This window comes from Clarias gariepinus, chromosome 13 (genome assembly GCF_024256425.1).
Source record: "Clarias gariepinus isolate MV-2021 ecotype Netherlands chromosome 13, CGAR_prim_01v2, whole genome shotgun sequence".
In the NCBI taxonomy this organism is placed as follows: domain Eukaryota; kingdom Metazoa; phylum Chordata; class Actinopteri; order Siluriformes; family Clariidae; genus Clarias; species Clarias gariepinus.
In genome coordinates, this window is record NC_071112.1 from 16,308,897 (window position 1) to 16,327,169 (window position 18,273).

The following is an 18,273-nucleotide window of genomic DNA, read 5'->3' on the forward strand; positions in this document are numbered from 1 at the left end:
ATTCCCATTTTTCATCCCACCTCCCATTCATTCCTCATCCTGCACAAAGCATGGTGAAAGCGAGAGAGGGGCGAGGAGGGGGGAAAAAAGTTAGTATGCAAATGACAAGCGTTATTGGAATTGTTGGTTGGCTGCCAATTAGATGCAGCACAGGTTTCACCAGGAGTCTCGCCCGTGATCCTGCCCTGGAGTGAAATGCAGTGCAAGATGGTAGAGAGAGATAACAGTGTGGTAGAAACTTGGGGTAGACAGTGTCTTGATTTTGAAAAGAACACTTGTAAGTAAATGATACATCCATACTTTTCAATCATATCAATGTGTGAACTTTTAGAGAGCAACACCTGTAGAATTATAGAGGAACTGCAACATATCACCTTATGATATGTGAGCAAACAAGTATAAATTAAAAATATATATATTTTTTTGCCATCAGTAAGCTTATACTTGAATTGCCACACAAAAAAAACTGCAATGTACTGTATCACGAAACCGATCCCCCCCCTCCATCTCTAATAACAAGACTTATTATTAATTAACATAGCTAGTAGAGATTGCATGATATACCTTGTTCTTTTCTGATGCAAGTCACACTCAGTACAAGCTGAAATGAACTTCTGGGCCCGTATTCACAAAGCTTTTTAAAATTCTCTCAGAGAGCTCCTATCTTCGCTAAAAACGTCCTAGCTGTGAGTCCTAGACTAAAAGTGATTTATGAAACTTCTCAGAAATATTTCTTCTTTCTGTCATTTTGCCCTCTGCTATAAAAACTCTTAAGCCTCTTAAAAGTCCTCCTCTTAACAATTGTTACCTTAAGAGCTGTTTTTAGATCTGAGATGTTTTGTCAATCATTTTTATCTTTACTAAGATTTAGTCCTAAATTTAAGAGGAAATTCTAGAGCCTCCGAGTGGCGCAGTAATAAAGTGCTCACCCTATCATCCGGAGATCGCTGGTTCGAACCCCGGGTGATGCCAGCTGATTGGCCGAGCTCTCTCAGGGGGAGGGCTGAGAGGTACTTGCGCTCCCACATTAATTATGGCTCTACAGCCAATCAGGGGCGTCTGTGAGCTCGCGCACGCGGAAGGAGCGGCTAGCGCTTTCCTCTGAGTGTGTTACTCCGCCCCTAACGGTGCGTGAGCAAGCAGTTCAAAAAGATGCGGTCGGCTGACGTCACGCGGTTCGGAGGAAACACGTGATAGTAGCCTTAATGTGGAAGCCCGACGGGAATATATAAAAAATATATTATATTTATATATATAAAAAAATAATTTAAGAGGAAATTCTAAGAATATTTCATCATTCTAAAAAAAAAAAAATCCCCCATGTCAACTACTAACCTTTTAAAACATTTTATAAATTAGAGTATTTTTCAAAATTAAATGTATAGAATTTTTTCCCTTTTTTTTTTTTACCGCAACCGGCAACAAATCCATGTTTTATTCATTACATATATTTGTTATTTCAATATATAAAGATTTTAATCTAATTCGAAGACAGTGTTTTACACTGCGACAAATCAAAATAACTAAATTTTTGTACTGACAAATTCATTTTAAAAAGTGCAGAGTGGGTCTTCATATAATTTTTTTTATAACAGACCCAACTGACACCATTAAAAAAAAATTATAAAAAAGTTAAAACAGTGGTAGTGTTAAATTAATGAAATGTTTTAATGATAGGTTAAGTTTGCAGCTGAGGCCAGATCATTTCTAGCAAAAGAAACATTTACTAAAACACAGCCTTTTTTCAGAGCCACATTTCCACAGAAAGTTGCACAACGATCAGCACATCTACGTAAGCCCACATACCAGACCAATTTAGTCATGGTGCCTCAATAAAAAGTTGACATACATCCAGAACAAACCCAGCCAGTCAGCTGCATGCGTGCATGTGCGTGTGTGTGTCTAAGAGAGAAAGCGAGCGAGAGCACAGCTATAAAGTAGAATTATATCAAAAGACCCTGAACTAGTTAAACACACAAACACATCGTAATAACAGTTCAACAGACTGAAGTCTCGCGTCTTATTGCTGGAGACACTCAGAAAATCGAATTCCAGTGAAAAGTCGTACAAGGGTAAGCAGAGGGACTGCGACTAGCAGTAAACATTAATCATGCAAAAAAAAAATAAAAGAAGTCACCACCATATATCACAATCTGCTGACTACGAGAACAACAGGATTATTATGGAGACCAGAGGCCAGAGATCCGTTTAACTAAGAAATAAATTGCACAGACTCAAACGGCAGAAATGAATGAACACATTTTTAAACTTAAGATATATAGAATCCATTATATAAATGTGCACAACAATAATTTAAAAAATGTATTACAGCCACAAAGATTTACTTTCCAGAAGCACTTTTCACCGAAAATAGCAACGCTGATGTTTATTACCAACCTGTTGTTTTTTTTGGTGAATTTTTCAGCTTGGATTAATCTTACAAAAGGTCTAGTGACCAGTCCAACGGGATAATAAGTACACAAGCTTCTAAATATTTAATGATGGACTTAATTTTTCCACTGTAAAAAAAAAATCTAAATAAAAAAATAAATAAATCAAACTAACAGACTAGGAGGCTATAGACCCCTGACCATCCACACACTAATATATATATATATACATATGAAGCCTTATATGATAAATGAGGGAAGACTAATATATTAGTTAGAGCGTTTTCACATTAGGGCCCTGGGATCGTTCCTGAGAACACTGGCCCCAAAGTCTGGTTCAGTGAGTTCCTGGCTCAGGAACCGTGCCCGAGTTTGCTTGAAGAGGAGGTCTCAGGCACAGCACAGCTTACTTGGGCATGATTCAAATCAGATATAGAAACCAATCGTAACGGAGATTGAAGTAAAGCGCTGTTTAGATGCGACATCTTCAGTGCGGTTGGTCTCCTCCGAAATCAGTGGTGGATCAGAGAGCCAAGGCACAAAGTTACTGATCGGAAGGTTGACGGTTCAATCCCCAGCTCCACCAGGTTGTCATTGATGGGCCCTTGAGCAAGGCCCCTATCCCTATCTGCTCCAAGGGCGCTGTATCAGGGCTGACCCTGCACTCTGACCCCAGTTACGCTGAGGTATGCAAGAAAATAATTTTACTCTGCTGTAACGTATAGGTGACAATGAAGGCTTCACTTGCACACAAACAATTAGCAGTTGTCACTCTAAGAAGTGTTTAACTTTAACCAGTTTAACGCCTATGACAAAAAGAATATTGAAACTATAGATGAAGAGAGATAACGAGACAGATTGGCAAATGATAACATCAGTATTAGCGGTAGTTTTCTGTAGAGTTCCAGGTCAAAGAGAGGGCACTAGACTGTAGTGTTCACAGAGACCAGGTCAGTGCAGCGGTGAAACCAGAGCCTGCTGGGAAGTCGCAGCTCATGCTTTATTCAGCAATTGTCGCTCATTTCTTTCAGCATGAAAAGGTCTGGACGCAAAAGTTTAGCTCAAAACTACAGCTATGGCAATGTCGTGAACAGAAATGTTTCCCAGCGCATGTTAAGATCTGTAAACAGCAGGCTTCTGCCAACCCTTATGAGTAAAAATAGATTTTAAGGAGCACATCATCAAGAAAACATTTTTATGCGCAGCACAACGACCTGCAATATGCAGACACATGGTTTAAAATAATGTGTTTCAAATAAATAAACAACGTGCCAGCAATCTACAACTAGTCTTAACCTTGAATTATTGTAAGCAATAAGCAATTGTGCTTTCTTTAAAAGGCAATTGCTTTTGTTGAAAATAAATTTTGGGCAGGAGTTCACCTCTTTTATATATATATAAATTATTATTATTATTATTATTATTTTTATTTTTATTTTTTTTTAAATCAACCGGTCGATAAAAAAGGACATCTATTTTCAACCTCTTTCAATATTTAAATTGTGAGGATAAACATTGTAGAATATGCCAGCTTTAGAACCGTTTGTCTCGTAGCGATGCGAGTTTCATTTCGTGCACGTGCAGTCATTCGAGAAGCACGTCTGTGTACAACGCGGTTATCTTTTCCAAAGTTTATCACACCATTGCCTGTTTGTGTACAACAAACATAATGAATAGTTGTAGTTCACATTCATGACTGTTGTCACACAACACAATCACTGTCAAGCAAGTGAGATGCAAACACAGAGGTGTTGCTAAGCTAGGTTAGCAAGACAGACGCGAGAGAGAGCAAGCGAGAGAGAGAGAGAGAGAGAGAGAGAGAGAGAGAGAGAGAGATACACTGCAGGCTAGCACATCTAATTAACCTTGCTAATGTTAAACCTATAAAGTAGAGAACAACCTGACCTGATTGCTTTTCCTGCAGTTCACGTAAATGTTTCATGGCCAGAAAGATAGTGCCACTTCTTCTGAAATGTGTCAACATTGACACCCGCACTGACATGAGGGGGAGGAGGGGCTGCGCATCGGGGCTAAGGATTAAGCGCCCCGCTCTGCCGTTAACTGGTATCAGGGAGAGTGTGAGAGAATTGTGATCTCAATTCTTATGGAAAAATAATGATTCACACTTCCACAATTCGGATCGATACCCAAAGGTGGCAAAGATTTCAGTGAACCTCTAATGTCCGTATATTATTTATAACATGTATAGCACATGTTTATGCCTTGTAATAATTGTAACATTTGTTTCTAAACAAACTAAAGAAATGGATAATGTATGTAAACAAAATGTAAGGTATTTACGTTTATCATTATTTTATATTATTATTATTATTATTATTGTTGTTCACCCCGTGATCCCTGCACGTGTTACATTTTATCCTGGGGCTTGAATTAGGGAAACTAATTTATGTACAATTCATGTAACAAGAATTATTATTATCACTGGGTGTTATCAAAGTGTAGACCGAGCTTAGACACAGCTGTATACAACAGATGCTGATGAAATAAAGAAACGCTAATAAATTATTCTAAGTATATGGTAAGTTACAACTTCCTGCTTGTTGTACTGGTTGTTATGCACAACAAGGATCATATGTCTGCTTCAGAGACACGTTTGCACCACATGAAGAATAAGAAATGGCTTACATTTTACACATAGTTTTTCTGAGAAATATAATCAGACAGGAATTTCTTATAGGATCTTGTTGAAGTCAATGTGACATTCTGCTGTTCGGGACAATGAAAGAATTGTTTCACCTGAAGACAACCTTCAGGAATGTACCCATGCATTAACTCAGTCTTAAAATTCCTCAAAACCGGCTGATTTTATGGGCATGTCCATCTAACACCACTGTTTTAAACCTGGAAAAACCTGCAATGGCATTAAATCCCCTTGTTATTATTCTCTTTTCCACTCCCATATTTGGGAACAAACTGTTCTGCCTCGTGACTGATGTGTTTCGTTGTTCTCTCCAAAAAGTTGGGTGACTAGCTGGCAGACATCAGTTAAAATTGCACTTGGCGAACAAAGTCAAATGCTGAGCCACTCATCTCTGTCAGCAAAGAGAATCCTGCAGTCTTTAAAAACCACTGACGAAAGCTCTGTGAGACAAATCCTCGAGCACATCACTGCGCCGTCGCTTTCTGTTTATATTGCACTGCTTTTTTACCACTATGCATCTTTGCAGCATCAATAATTAAGCTCATCAATGGCCTACTGAAGGTTCCACCTGTATTTATTCTGTATATAGTGTACGAATGAGAACTCACATGTACTTGGGTATATTCTGTTACTTTTAGGTATGTAATATTACAGACATGCTAATCCACTGCATGGTTTGCACAGTTACTGTATTATACTGTACACCATTATAGACATATGTATACATATACATTCAACATCTTTATTACCTATTCCTCATTATCTGTTTACTATAGCACATTCTCTGCACAATGGTGCAGTTATATACATCACTATATATACCAGAACTCTATTACCAAATGCATCTTATGTTTGTATAACACATTTGTTGTAAATAGGCCACTTATGCACTTCTGGTTAGATGCTAACTGCATTTCATTGCGTACAGGTACTCTGGTGGTTAATCAGTGAGACCGTGTGTCCGTGACTAAAATGATACTATGGTAACTTGCTTGGCATTCAAGAATATAGCTGAAATGGAAATTTAATGGTCAAGCTCAAGCCTCTTTCTTCTCCAGATTCTTTGTTCTAGTCTCCTGAAAGATGTCTATTCAGCCATTAAAAAATAATAATAACCTACACAAGTGACTCCTGGTACTGATAATGCTTGTTACATGAACTGTACATGACTAAGTTTCCCTAATTTGAGCTCCAGGATGAAAATGTAACACCTGCAGGAATCACTTCCTATGTGAAAGGGAACACGGGGTGAACAGGTAATTAGAATCGATGTGACTTACGCCAGCAGTAGAGATTGAATCACACCTTATCAGGCCAGTTTTACTGCTTCGAGAGGCCTGAGATATGCGTGTCGCACTTAACACTCTCCTCTCAGGTGAAGTTGCATTTGACTCATGTTCAATGAAGCAATCTTGTCCATTATTGTCTCACACTTGCCAGGGTGCGTTTGGTAATTAAACTAAGCATGTCTCGCAAGAAAGCTACCTGTCGTCGCAAGACATTGCTTAAAAGCACAGTGGAGATAAACATTCTAACTGGAAATGGCTCAGAGGAAACGAGCAGGACAGATAATGAAAGACTACCCAGAGCGCAAAGTGGGGTGGCCCACAGGCTCTCCTAGATTTTGGGCTGAACGCTAAACATCTTGGCGCAGGCAGTGACGCCGGGATCAGCACAGTGAGAGCATTGTTCCCCTGCGGCCGACTCGGCGAAGCACCGACTTTACCAGGCCTGTGTCGGTTTGTAGTCGAAATGGGCAAAGTGACACACTCGCTTCTCTGAATGACCGTGGGCAGCCTTGATATGTCTCTGACGTAAATCAGTGAAAGAACACTACTCCTCTTCCTCCCCGAGAAAAGAAAAACGTGCTCGCATTTTTCACACATGACTCGTGCGGCCTCTATTCGAGGGAGAGTTCCCTGAGCAGAGCAGGGGGTGGAATTCTCACCCTGGTACAGTACACTGGACTGGTTAGGATCATCACTGAGGTGAGGGAACATCTGGGTAGTGTACAAAAAAACGTGTCTGTGACAGTATATTATGCGCTCGAATGATGTTTCTGTGTTTGTGTTTGATGTTTGTGTCCTTTTAGTATTATTCATAATTTTAGAAAAAAAAATTATTTGAAAGGAAAGGAAAATAGAATTTAATAAGCTGCAATCAAATACCATTTTCCACAGTGATTATTAATGTTCCTCCTGTTAGTCATGACACAAGTTTGGCAATTTTAATATGGAGATTAAAAGACCAAAAAAAAAAAAAAAAAAACCTCAATGTCAAGTTTTATACTTCGAAAAAGAAGAAGAACTATAACTGGCCTGAAAAGGAAACAACCGCTTAGATATTTGTGGTAGGAAGGATGCTGGAAAACCTCTCCGGTTTGACAAGCTTTTATATATAATCACCATGGCAGTGTGTGTTTAGAATGACATCAGTACAGATATTTCCATGCTATGTTTACTAAACCGGTAAATGAAAACACAGAATGAAGGCTCCATGCCTGCAGCGAAATGGATCAGACACTTTTTTCCCTTATATCTGCCCACATGAAAGCATCCCGGATTTATTTGATTTAAAGATTCTGATGCACACTGTAACAGTGTTGCTCTTCACATCTAAACCTTGTTTCAGATTTTCTCAGTAGCTGTGTTTACACAGACCCTAGTATTTCACCGATATTCAGAAAAAAAAAATGCATTAAGTAAACACCTCAATCGGTACAGACTGTCCTGATCCGGCAATAAGCGGGGTGATTTAAAACTTATGTTAGCCGAAGACGTTAGGAAAAAGAATATGTTAGCTGTCCAAACACTTGTTCTGATTGTTAATCTCATGGCTAAATAAATGTAATTTTCTCTGCGCATGACTGCTGCATGTGGGGGTAACATTAGGTGATGTGATGAATCTACAGGACAGAAGTTTTTGTATGTCAGGAACTTCTATTTCTCTCTCTCTTCTTTTTACTCCCACTAGTCTTTGCTTTAGAAGATTTTCATCCACTGGTTCCTGGACCTGGGCAGAGGCAGCAGCACTGCATAAAAGACAGAATTATGAAGTAGAAGGCAAGATTCATCAAATGGAAGGAATGAAATCAGATGGAAAGCCAAACCTAATGTCAAAGTTGCAAACACCAAAGTTTTTCCATCTTCTACTATATTTCCGGCAGATGTAGAAAGTTATGTTGAAATGTACATCCTGATTAAATGTGTTGAGAATGTAAACGTCCATCTTATTAGATTAGTGTCCATGTAAACAGCTCATTTATAATCTCTAATAAGAATGATTTTAATCAGATTAAAGAGATAGTGTCCGTGTATACGTAGGCTGCTGACTTTATGAAACATTTTTACTCAGCCAATATGTTTACTCTGTACACTGTACAAAAGATCGAAATCTTTTTTCTCTTTAAAGGAGAGAGGAGTGTTGTCAACATTTATTCTACACTCACTCTTTATACTGCTTATTCTGTACAGGGTTGCAGGATGCCTGGAGTGACCAGGTGGCACCAGACAGGGGTTCACTCTGGATGAGTTGACAAGGCACAAGCACACACATTCACACAAGAGTCACTTTGGACAGGCCAATTAGCTTAATCTACATGTCTTTGGACTGTGGAAGGAAACCAGAGTACCCAGAGAAAACCCACCCAGCACAGGGCAAACATGCAAACAGACCCAAGGAAGGAATCAAGATCAAAGGAGGTGTTCCTGATTGTTCACAGTAATTTCAATACTAAGTAGTTATGTTTTTGACTAATACATTCGATCTATTAATTGGAAATAAACAGATACTACTCAAACTTTTCTATAAAAGGTTTATGAATAAACTGTTTTAATAAAGGTTTACTACTACCCCAAAAACAATAATAAGACATGTCAAAATTGAGATTTAAATCACAAGGATACCATATAGCCCTAATCCTGAGCATTTGTTACAGAATTTTACCTGCATTTTACCTTACCTTCTCTTTTGGTTTCCACACACAAGTGCTGTACAGTGACACAAGGAACATTTAAAGTGAGATTTTCTTAACCCTAAGCAAAACTTAAATGACAATGCACGCCAACAAATCCAAACCATGACTGCAATCATTCCACAGACCAACTCCATGGCATGTGTAATTCAACGGTGCTTCAGTTACTACATGCTATTAGCTCCCATTCACTCTCTTGCTAATGAGAGAACAATGATTCCTTTTAACATGCAACAACGCGTTTATTGTTGTCTTGAGTGCTGAAATACTAGCACATTTAATAGCTTTTAATAGCCGCAGTCACGTAAAAGCAAATAAAACCGCTTGCTGTTTGTGAGCTTAATGGCAGATGGCATGTGAATGGTTCTGATGCGTACCATCAGCTTTGAGAAACTCTTCCTCTCCAGGGTTATGAATGAACTGATGATTAAAAAAAAAAGAGAGACTCACTCAGCAAGTCAGGGGGGGGGGGGATGTTAGCTGGCAGTGATTGCGTAATCTGTTGCTTTTTCATTCACGGATAAATCAGTTATGGAGCAATAAAAAAAAAAAATAAAAAAAACCTGTGAGAATATACAATCAAATTTTGAAGAGCACCGACGCTTCCAAACTGAGAATGGAGCGGATCTTTCAGGGAGGTAAGCAGGCATGACTAAACAAGCATTATGAAACAGGAAATGTTACAACGTACAACCGAAATCAAGACGCCAAAGAAGCTGCAGAACCTCACACTTCACTTATTTGGACAGTTCCTTAAAAAAAAAAAAAGTAATTGTTGATAGTTCAGGAAGTGCAGACCCCAGAAACGCACGCTGGCCACTTCACAGCAGTAAAGGAACGGAAAGAGTCTCCTAAAGACCTAGCCAGGGTTAAAGTGACTAGCTCTCAGAATAACACTTAAACACAGCTGGACTTTAGATACCCCGACTACACAAAAAAAGTAACATTTCAGGAGCTCAAATTATTTAAAATATTAACAAGCTTTGCTGTTTGGGTTCAAAATGTCTTTGTATTTAACATACGATTAAGTAGTTCACAAAAAAAAAGCCATAGTGGCAAAATCCAAAACGGCACAAAAACACACTGTTCTGTTCGATAAAAAAAGACTACATCCTGATCTACACTAATAGACCGGATCTGATGGTCTGAGTGAGCCATGACTCAGCAAACAGAACAGCTTTCAAGACAGTGAGGGGTCGAGGACAGAGCCTTCTGTTGGGTTATTTACTTGTCCCAAAACAACCCTAGTGTTTACAGGGTGAGAATAATCAACTAAATAAAAACTAGGCATCAATAGGCAGCTAGTCACATACCCTACCGTTTTTATTCTCCCCAATTTGGTCACATTACAATTTTTACCAATTAGCCAGCTTTCCTCAATCAACTACCAAAACACAGAGTCCAACAGGCCTCCTCTGGGATTCACAAACTACGTTCTCTCAGAGCGCTTTCACATCAGGCACGATTGATTTGATTTGTACCATGATTGCTGCTTCCACCCTGCAGGCCGGCATTCGCATTATTTTTTTCCTCCATACTCAGGGTACACTTGCGTATTTTCACCCATTGATAAAGCAGATTTTTTTACAAATTACTAGCCTATATAATAATACAGATTTTTTTATTAAATTAAAATGGAAATGATTGTGTTCCATTAATATAATGTCATTTATGGTAAAAATCCTTTTTCACGCCTTATTTTTTGTTCACGTATAAGCAAGATGCACTGACTCCTCGGAAATTTTTTAATTCCCTTTTCCGGTGAAGTGAAAACTTGTTGTTCTGTTGTTCTCTGCAATGTCAAAGTTCCCTTTGAACTGAACATTTTCGTTCCCTGCAGTTTGAAATCACACCCAACATGACTGAACATCCTGAGAAGTATACTTTGCAGAGTACTTTAGGCCGATCGGAACGCACCTAGAGTGTACTGCTTCTTGTTCTACTTTAATGAGTTGATGCGTGGTTGGTGCAATATCGCCAACTACTGGACTGGAGTGTGGAAAATTATTTTCATTGCATGTTAGACACTTTTGTCATTTTTAATACTTTAAATCAAACTGAATTAAATCAAAGTCACTCAGTCATTCACAGCTCTACTGAATCAGATATTTCAGTGAGGGGAAAAGGCTCATGTACTCCAGTACTAGAGTTGTGTTTTTAGGGCAACAGAATTATGACTCGTCCCTGGTGTGTTACATATTTAAAGACTGTGTGCTGAGTACACACATCCCTAAGCAACGTGTCAGACTGTTGTGTGGATACGGTCCTAAGCCAGCCTAATGATAGAAGGCTTTACAGAGCTTCCACTAGACAGATTAGTTGACAAGTCATCTAGACAACACGCTGGCCAGTCGACCATATAAATATGCGCCTTTTCGAATCGCTAATGTTTAGACACGAGAAAGATGTTCCCCTGGACACACGGCTGGAGCAGACAGCTCTGATCCCGACAGCTCACCCAGCATCTGCTGCTGTTACCAGGAAACTAAATCCAAAGCAACACATACACACACACACCCTTATGTCAAATAAGAAAAGCTGTATGTTTGTACGAATGCGAGTGCACGCGAGAGCTATCTGTGGAAATCACACCATGTGGCTAGATGTTGATTACGTCTGACTTTGAAGTGAGATTTTTTTTCAAAAAATTAAAAGTTAATCTTTCCTGCACTCGAAATGTTATCAGTCTGCCAAGGTAGCACCTGGGGGGTTATTGGAAATTATTTAACGCGACACGGTTTGTCTAAAGTGTGTGATGATTTCTGACCACGCTCTATTTGAGGAAAGTCATAATTGCGCCAAACAGGAAGGAATTAGAAACACAAAAAAGCACACAAGGCTTGAAATCATAAAAAAATAAATAAAGTCATTACAATTCATAGTCAGCCAAAAACAAAAAAGAGCTCCGCGTCTTCAGGGCACTGTTTTACCCAGGAAGTACACACACACACACACACACACACTTCACAACTTTAAGGATTTGACTGATTCTTATACAGCTTCGTACATTATGTTAAAAAACATTTTCGTTAAAAGAGTTCTGCTGGCTATATTTTCTCTAAACGTTGAGTGATGGTCATTTTCACAAAGAATCCTGCTTTATTTCAGAGAGGTGTGAATAGTTTGTCTGATTTATTAATCTTGACATTTTTACACCGCACATTTGAGTAAAAGCAATAAAAAGTCAATAAGCCTGTAAGGTAATTAAACAGCACTGACACATACTGTATTTAATGTTATACACTATATTACAACATTCTCATTTATCTAATAACGAAATAATGACTCTTGTCGCCCTCACCTTTGAAAATGGGCTGTTACACAAAAAATAAAAATACTGGGTGTCCCAAATAATTCGACATCATTTGAAAAATGAATATCTGATTAACTACATGTCCTAGGCAAACAAAATTAAATAGACATGTTTAAAAGATTTATTTATCAAAATTCCAACAACATATTCAAACAGATATAAATTTGTATAACCGATTTCACAAAGCTTCACAAATTTTTAATATGCGCACCACCTGTGACACGATACACGGCAAGTCGGCAGTCCAGCTCTAACAGGTTCTTTGGGGAGTCCCTTATGGGCTCAACTGTGGATTTTCTTTAAAAGACACTTTTTCGAACTCCTCATCTTCAAGTTTCTGTTGCATAGCAACACCGAATTAAATGTAAAACATTAAACTTACAGTGAAACCTCGGATTGTGAATTAAATGTTTTTTTAAATCTTTGCTCGTCTAGCCGAACATTCGGAAACTGCATTACTCGCAATCTGAGGTTTCACTGTACTGCGCTGACAATCTAACAGCAGCTGATTCCTTAAGTCAGATAATTTGGAATAGAAATTCCAGCTTAATTGTTTACATGGCCGTTGATCTGATAAGCATTTAATCAGAATATAACTCTGAGGCGCGAAGTGGTTCTGACTGCTGTGAAGTATTTAATCTGCTTTAAATCTGCTTTTTTTCCCCTCTAACTTTGAGGTTAGGTTAGTGAGACAGTTGTTCTCATGGAGTTCACTGATAATGAATGGAGGCAAAACTTTTCTTGCGGAAACCCATCAACTCACCTAATGTTACCCCTATATGGAGCAAAGGTGCAGACAATGTATTAATTAACAGAGAAACATCCGGATCAAGTGCAAATATTTACCTTTGAGACGGTTTATTAAACTTTTACAGCACCCTCCTCGTTCCCATTGAAAAATTATTCTGATCTGTTCATGCAGTTACGATTGAGGTGTATACATGATGCTGTTTTATTCTGATTGGACTATAACTCCTATTATTAGCGTAAACACACATAGTATTTCCTTTATACGATAAATGGAATGAACATGTTTGGAACATTTATGACTTAAGCAAGATCATGACTGTGACAACTGAACAGTGTTGTGGGAAAGCATGATTCAGTGTAGACTAACATAGAATTACAGCTGGCAATTAGAAACTCTACCATATCAGGAGTCGGTGCAAAAGTCATGCTTTGAATAATTTTGTTACAGTGTAGTTGAGAAAAAAAAACCATACTATTGATTTAATTTAAGATGAATTCAACTATTAAACATATTAACTTGAACAAACTTGTAGAAATTGGCCATAACCTCCACAACCAGGAAAATATCTATCTTTCTTAAAAAATAAACCCACATATTATTTAATGTAGATATGTATTAGTAAAGTTATTTTGATACTGCGATGGCACCGTCACTATTTTTGTTTAAGTCTGTGAACCCCTCTTTATTGATGATGCAAATGACATGAAATGTAATTTGTGACATGAAAACAGCATCACAAGTCAACTTGGCGTTTTATTTCTGAATCTGAATATTTCTGAATTCTCTCACGTTTACAGAAAACTGGCAACTCAACAAGGCGGAGCAGAACATCAAAAATAAACAGCGTTAAACTTTTTAGCTTTAAAAGACTGCACCAGGCATCCTGTACCACATGGTAGTGTGAGAATATACATACTGTTACACCCTTATCTTGTATTCAAAGAGTAAAACTGACTTGTTGCCATTTATCCTTGGGGCCACTGAAGTCGGTGTCTTCCTATAGGTCAGGCTGATGTCTCTGAGAAAACCAGACTCTGTATTGCGCTTCAGGTGTTTCACATCATTAGTCACTCGAGCATCCTGGCCAGTTCATTCATGTTTAAAACCATGACAGTAATTACATCACAATGCCCCAACACTCAACACTCTTTCACACAGAGTCAATGGCCCATCCTTTGTGTCGCAATTTAATCTCTTTATAAGCATTTAACCGTATGATTTATGTGTTTGTTTGTTTTTTTGTCTTTCCATCTATATTTAGCCAGACGAGTCTGAACACTGCACTGGCTATAGGATCAATCCTAACACGTTTAATATTGAGAATAGCAGGATCGAAATGCCCTCTGTGGGCCGATAACACGTTCCCCAAACAAACTCTTGCTTATGAGACTCAATGCAAATGCAAAAAAAGAGGCAAACCACTGATGCCACCGAGCAGGCTAAAAAAAACAACGTCTCATTCACTTACTTCAATGTCACACGGCTGATCGAAGGCAGGAAGATCAAATCAAAATACCATCTTGGCTGTGAGCCTGCTCCAGGACTGCATTACCATCATCGTGCAGCCGAGTGCAAGTGTGACCCCTGCGATCAGTCAGGGTGCTGAAGCCGGCTCAATGGACACGTAGGAACCGTGTCCCAGTATGTCTCACAGCAATCACAGCTTGGTCCCCTGTCACTATTTGCTCAACCGCTGCTACGTTCACTCGGAAGCTTAAACACCTCAAACAAACCTCCTTCAGAATGATCAAATAACAGTAATCTATCCTGTTTACATTTTCAATCAGATTACAGCAAAAAAAAATTATGCTGATCTATTCGATTAAACGAAGTGGGTCTTTAAACCAAAAATACATAATTAAAAGTTAATAAGGTCCTAACAATAAAAAATTATTCGAGCTAAGGTCCAAATTTCATGTTCTTGTTAGTAATCAGATACATCTTTGAATGTCTAAAAAAAATAAGAAAATTTCCATAGCATTACAATAACATTTACTGTCAATTTTCAGTAAGCCTGTTAAACATGTAGACAATTTGATCTTTAATGGCTGTGCAACAACCATCTTCAATCGATCTTTAGTGAATCTTTACTAGCACACTGCTGGGCTGTATATGAATGTGAAAGGACACTGGTTGCTCTGTCATACTGGGCTTTCAGGGTGGGTATTTTACACGCCCTCACCTTGGACGGCTGTAGATATGATTGCTCAAATGACCCATATTTAACCTCTAGTGGCGCATCACAATATTGCTTTTTATTATTGCCACGGGTTCGGAGCATAAGAGACAAACTGGTTTTAAACTTCCAGCAGGAAAATTAAACATGTATTGATCTGTCCAACTGTCTTTAAAGGTTCAGTGTTCATAGTCTGCTTTTTGGAGTAAGCCATTCTATGTCACACTTTTGTTTCTGTTTCCTCACACTCTGTCTATAAAAGTTCTAGATTGCTGATATAATAATTATTATCATTCATCAGAAAAACATTAGGGTCCGGATAAAACAGTCACTTTGTCCGGATCCAGACCGCGGCCCACTATTTAGTGATGTCAGCTTTAAATAATCCATTAAATAGAAGAATGATTTAAACCCCTGTCTGAATATTTTTATTCAAAATCTGCGTCTCCATCTTGCATGCATGGATTTGGATTACAGTGTGCACCCAGGGTGATAAAGCGTTACGTTACACGTGTTACATGACCAGTATGAACAGTCAAGAGTCTGGACTCGATTCAGTCATGTAGGTGTAAACCTTCATGTGTATACACAGCCACTGAAACATAAGACAAGGCTATCGGCTTGGGCAGAGTACAGATTTCTGCTGCGATAATCATTAACTGATGAGCGTAGCATCCGACTTCGACTGAAGCAGTAATTCTAGCAGAGCGAAGCAGATAAGAGTCTCTTCGTTTTACTCCATTAATACGCCATATTAGACAGTCTGGATTAGACTCTGTGTCTGGAATTTAGGCGAACTCTTCTGTATCTGGGCCTAACAGACAGCTGAGACCAGCTGTGTTATGTTTCTTCTCCTGCTAAAACATTACACATTCGCTGCGAAATGACTAATGACTAATCACTTTATTAGGAACACTTATACTCTTGCTCGTTTATGCAGTTATCCAATGAGCCAATCATGTGGGAGCATCAGCAGCAAGGTGCAAAAAATCATGTGGTCAAGAGCTTCAGTTTATGTTTGTAACAAACATCAGAACAAAGAAATCAGAAAACAGATCTCCGTGACTAAATGGTGCAATGGAGGTCAAAATAAAAATGGCCAACCTGGTTTAAGCTGCCAGAAAGGATATACAGCTATGCACATGATTGGGCACATCAGAATCAGGTTTTTAGTTGATCTCTCTAGAACCTGATGTGGTTTTCTTCTGTTGTATCAGATCTTCAATGTTTTGCGCATGCCAAATGCTTTTCCATTCACCGCAGCTGGTTGTAGTGGGACTGTAAGAGTTACTATATCCTTCCTGGAAGTCCAGACCGATCTGCCATTTTTCTCTGACCTCTCTAACCCAGTTGGCTTTTGCACCATTCTGTGTAAAGTGTAAAAATACCAAGAGATCTGCAGTTTCTGAAACACTCAAAAAAAAAAATAAAAAAAAACATCCCATATGGCAGCAACATTCATGCTACAGTTAAAATAAGACAGATCACCCATTTACTCCAACCTTATGTCTGTGATATGAACAATAAGAGAAGATCTTATCTCTATTCCTGTATGATTTTATGCACTGCGTTACTGCCGGATAATCATCTGAATATACATTCACATCACAAAATGAGCTCCAGAGACCAGCCGAGCTCCTGGCGGTAAAAAAAATTATAATAAAAATGCACCTTGTCTGGGAGCGGACCTTTAACAATATTGATGAGTAAACACAGCAGGGGTTGCTGCTATGACATTACCAAACAAATCGTAAGCAGAACAAGGAGGAAACAGGAATTCAGTGACAGAAGCCACACGTCCAAATTGCTTTTTGTCATTTTAATTTAACTGGAGCTCCATCATTCATGACCTTTGTGGTAAACTTGTAATCTTATCTGGCACTTGCATGGACTTCAGTCCATGGTCGTTTGGATTTCAAAGCCAGAACAAAATCAAGAATCAATCGGTTTGACACAAGGAATCCTTTTACATTGATTGTCTCAGGTTAGTAAAAAACAGAAGAGCTGGATCAGAAAATAAATTTAACAAAAAAATTATAACTCAAATCCATGTTATGTTGTAGTGGCTGACACGAGATGTGCTAACAAACACTACTGAGCCCATTAAATTAGGTCGTTTTATCTGCTGTACTGTTGCCATGTAGTAAAGTTATGCAGGAGATGATTTGCACTGAGTCAGGTAAGGAGGAGGCTAATCTATTTAGCTAGCACTAGGCGAGCACAGGCGTCTTAAGCAGTAAACCTTAAACTTTCCTGTACCTCAAAATGCAATAAATCTGCTAAATTCCCGGTTAGTTAACTACATGTCCGTCACAGTTTCGCCGCCATGACCTCATTACTACTTGAGATAGCTTGCTAGCTAACTTAGCTAATACATGGTATTTATTATGGCGTAGTTTGAGTCTAGGTTACTGCTTTGCTAGCTCGTGTTTACTGACATCCGCAGTTAGACTGCTCGCGTGAATCAGAGAATTAGCTGTCACTGGCAGCTCTAACTCGAGAAAGAAGAGAAACGCCACAGCTAGCTTAGTGTAACCTGTTCTGTTACAAGTTAGCTTTAAAAAAAAACGGACCAAACACTCGCATGTTCTCTACCCGGGTATTAGCTAACAGGCGGTCAGGACTCAGCGTGTCGCGGTCAACAAGTCAACCTGTGTAAGTAGCCAACAGCTCAACTGGCTAAACTGCTCGCTAGTCGGCTAATCATATCCTCCTCCTCCTCCTCCTCCTCCTTATCATTATTCTTTCCACACAGGCGGCGAGTTTGACCAGTCAGACCAACACCACTTACCTGTTCAGTAAAATTAGCAGAGTTCGGCCTATCCGTATTCACAATCACAAGCGGAGAGAAATCACACCGGATATATAAGTTCCAAATATATGCGTCGATTTCTAAAATGTAACGTCCGTCAGAGGAAAGTAATCCTACACCGCCCGTTTCACCTGCCTGTCTCGGTACACTGCCGCTGGTAGCCCGGTTCAACCAAACCTCGCCCTTCCTTAGCAAC

The 18,273-nt window shown here is 38.9% G+C and overlaps 1 protein-coding gene across 2 annotated transcripts in view; it reads right to left on the reverse strand.

Moving 5' to 3' along the window:
- numb (NUMB endocytic adaptor protein) overlaps positions 1-18,273 on the reverse strand; it is a 53,424-nt gene extending 35,151 nt beyond the window's left edge. For both annotated transcript variants that reach the window (XM_053509570.1, XM_053509569.1), the window contains exon 1: positions 18,057-18,273. The gene's annotated coding sequence lies outside the window, so the exon portion shown is untranslated. The remainder of the gene's footprint in view (positions 1-18,056) is intronic.